A 2,970-nucleotide genomic window follows, 5' to 3' on the forward strand; every position below is an offset into this window, starting at 1 on the left:
CTCAGCAAAGGCAACGTTGCTCTCTGCACTGGGTACGTTCCTTATAGGCACATATTTTGATTATGCTTTTCTAACGACAAAACCCAATATAAACACTACCGTATAAACAAGCTAAATATTTCCTGACATAGTTAGTTCCTCTGATCATATATTTTTTAAAATAAGTTCTAAAATAAGCTCACAATATTAAAACTTTGAAACAACCGACCACACCAAAACTTTCAGTTCTGGTTGCACTCCGAGAAACCCACGAATAGACAGACCACAAAACCAGGTTCCTTAAAACCTACTGCCGATTGCTGCTCTCTCTGTTCTCCGCGGGCGCTCTGAGCCCTCGCGTGTGGTGCTGCCGTTTTTTCAGAAAACCCCTCTACCTCAAAGAAAATAAACCCGCAGTCCTATCCGGCTAGGAATGGACAGCAAAAGCTCACAAATATTTTACCCACACCTTCTTGATCTGATATTTATTTCAACTTGAAGAAGAGAAAATTCGACATTGTCGCTGTTCTTACAGAAAAATCCCAGCAGCAGACAATTTTGCAAACGAGCCCTCCTCCTAGCCCCAGCCCCCAGCCGGCAAGCCCTCACTCCCCTCGGTCCTTTCTCTCTTCTCGCCGCCGCCGCCCCTGCCCCCTTCCAGTTCGCTGCACGCCCCGGCGTAGTTGTAACCTGACGGCATTCCTGGCTTCGGCGCAGGTGCGAGATCCTCCGTCCGCTGCCCGGTTCCTGTGGTTTCCGCCTTTTGCCGCCCCCAGCTGCGCCCCTCAAGCAACGGCGGCGGGTAGATAAGTGGCAAAGCGGCGCCCAGGGCGATGGTCCGGTACTCGGTGAGCAAGCGCACCAAGCAAGGCGAAGGTGAGTGCCTTGTATTTCTAACAGATTGAGCCGCTTGCGATGAGGCCAAAAAGCCTGGGCCGGTTGAGGAGCTGACGCTTGTGGCCGCAGGCAAGGGGGAAGGTCAGGACTCAAGAGACTGCCAGGGGGAGGAACGTCAGGACTCAGGAGACTGCCGTCTGGCTCATGAGGTCGAGAGGTACACGAAGGCAGCTGTACTTTTGTTATCTTATCATCATTGAATGCATTACAACAAGCATTGTGTAATTAGATTTCCAATTTCTAGGGAAGGATATAAATTGCTTTTATATTTGCCCTGTTCCGTAAACAAAATGGCTGTGATTTTCAGGCTACAGTTTAATTTACGGATTTGGGGATGGGGTTGCTGGAGGACGAGAGCACTTCTATAACTGGTATTTCTTGCAACCACCAAAAAAACACTTACAAGATTAACTAACACAGGCACTTCTTTATCGATGCCAGTCCATAGGTAATTTTGTTATTGTTTAGCTCTAGAAAGAAATATAAATTGTGTTTTCTGATGTGTTTTTAATTGTCACTAACAATGAAACCAAACATATTTATATTAGTTATTAGGATGTGAAGGACCATACAAACCCATTAGGAGGTAAATCTGTTTAGTTTCATTGTTAATGCCACCAGTTCAGTTAACAATACCTTAGATAGTAGCTCGTGACAAAAATGAAATTACAGAGAGCATAGCAATCCTGAAAAGTGGTATAAGAAAATTAGTGATCACTAAAGTATTGTAAAATTCTGCTTATGAAGTTTAGCATGTTATAATGATTTGTTGGCTGTCTTGTCAATATGGTGCTGATCTGATGTTTGCCTCCACTGATGCTATGCTTGCCCATGATGGTATTTGTGCGGTCATAGGTATGTTCCTCTCTCGTCCATATAAGGTGTGCTGCTTCAGAGTCTTGGAACGTTGAATGACACCCATTCTTTGCTCCATTGGAATGTTTAGATACATCTCTGAATCTGATTGAGGTAAGTCCTGTCCATCATGTCTTGCCTTTGTTACTAAGCATGACTGCATGATGCTATTTTGCTTGGATGTAGAACCATTGTTGCAGTTGACATCCTTGCTGCTGAAAAAGGGTACCAATCCGCAGTTCAAATTAATTTGCCTGCTGTTGATCATGCACTGCTTGCCATTGAATTTGACATTAAACATACATATTTGATCATGTCCTGCTTTCCTATCTAGGAACCTGGAAGATGCACATGCAACACTGTTCTTAGCAAATTCAGTGATAAATTAGCTGGAAGCGTGCAGAAATCTAAATAAGCGTGCAGCGTGCAAAATGTTTTTGGACGATGTGTTGAACTGCCAAATGTTTTGGGACAATGTGTTGAACTGCCAAACTATGCCTTGAGCTCAGTCTTGCAGGGACAATAGTTCTTCCTTAGAGATGTAATAAGAGTCGATTTCTTTCAGACCTTCTGTATATACCTTTTGGTTCACTGTAATTTATGATGGCAAGACCTTTGTGAGTACTGTCTGCCAGTACTGGATCTCAGATTTATTATCTGTGAATGATTTATGGATGAATAAAATTGTCATAATTATTTATGTAATTATAAAGAGAATGGCCTTTGATACCGCTTATTTAGATTTTTTTTTTACATTCTGAAAGGTAGGGCGCGCAAGGCGCGCAAGAGTTTCTAGTTTTATACAAGATTGATCTTAACTGGAATTATCGTGAACAAGATAGTGCATCTCAATTTTGTTGAATGAAACAAGCTAGAAGCAATACTCCGAAATGAATGAATAGAAAAAAAATCACACACGAAGTGTACCTTGTAGCCCATGCATATGGAACTGTTTTCAACAAGCTGGATATGATTGGTTCTCCAAAAAAAAAAGCTGGATATGAGGGTGTAGCAATCTAACTTGCAGCCACACTAAAATGAACATGTATATTCAGAAGAAAAAAAAAAATAAACGATTGACCATATGAACAATTGATCAAACCTAAAATTAATGAAAATGAAATGAACTGGTGCTGCTTATTTTTTTCAGCAAAAAGCAGGTAGGCTCCTAACATACTCCCTCCATCTCTAAATGTTAGTCGCCACGATTTGCGTGCCGATAACTTTGACTCGATTTAT

The 2,970-nt window shown here is 42.0% G+C and overlaps 1 long non-coding RNA gene across 2 annotated transcripts; it reads left to right on the forward strand.

Moving 5' to 3' along the window:
* The first annotated feature begins 346 nt into the window (after positions 1 to 346).
* Positions 347 to 2,436, forward strand: LOC136530604 (uncharacterized). 2 transcript variants are annotated; one of them, XR_010777823.1, is made up of 7 exons: positions 347 to 576; positions 697 to 855; positions 946 to 1,033; positions 1,184 to 1,247; positions 1,732 to 1,845; positions 1,918 to 1,956; positions 2,066 to 2,436. It is a non-coding gene; the product is annotated as an uncharacterized lncRNA (long non-coding RNA). The 2 variants fall into 2 exon arrangements; XR_010777822.1 differs by having other exon boundaries at positions 347 to 855.
* The last annotated feature ends 534 nt before the right edge of the window (positions 2,437 to 2,970 follow it).

This window comes from Miscanthus floridulus, unplaced genomic scaffold (assembly GCF_019320115.1).
Source record: "Miscanthus floridulus cultivar M001 unplaced genomic scaffold, ASM1932011v1 fs_162_3_4, whole genome shotgun sequence".
NCBI lineage: Eukaryota > Viridiplantae > Streptophyta > Magnoliopsida > Poales > Poaceae > Miscanthus > Miscanthus floridulus.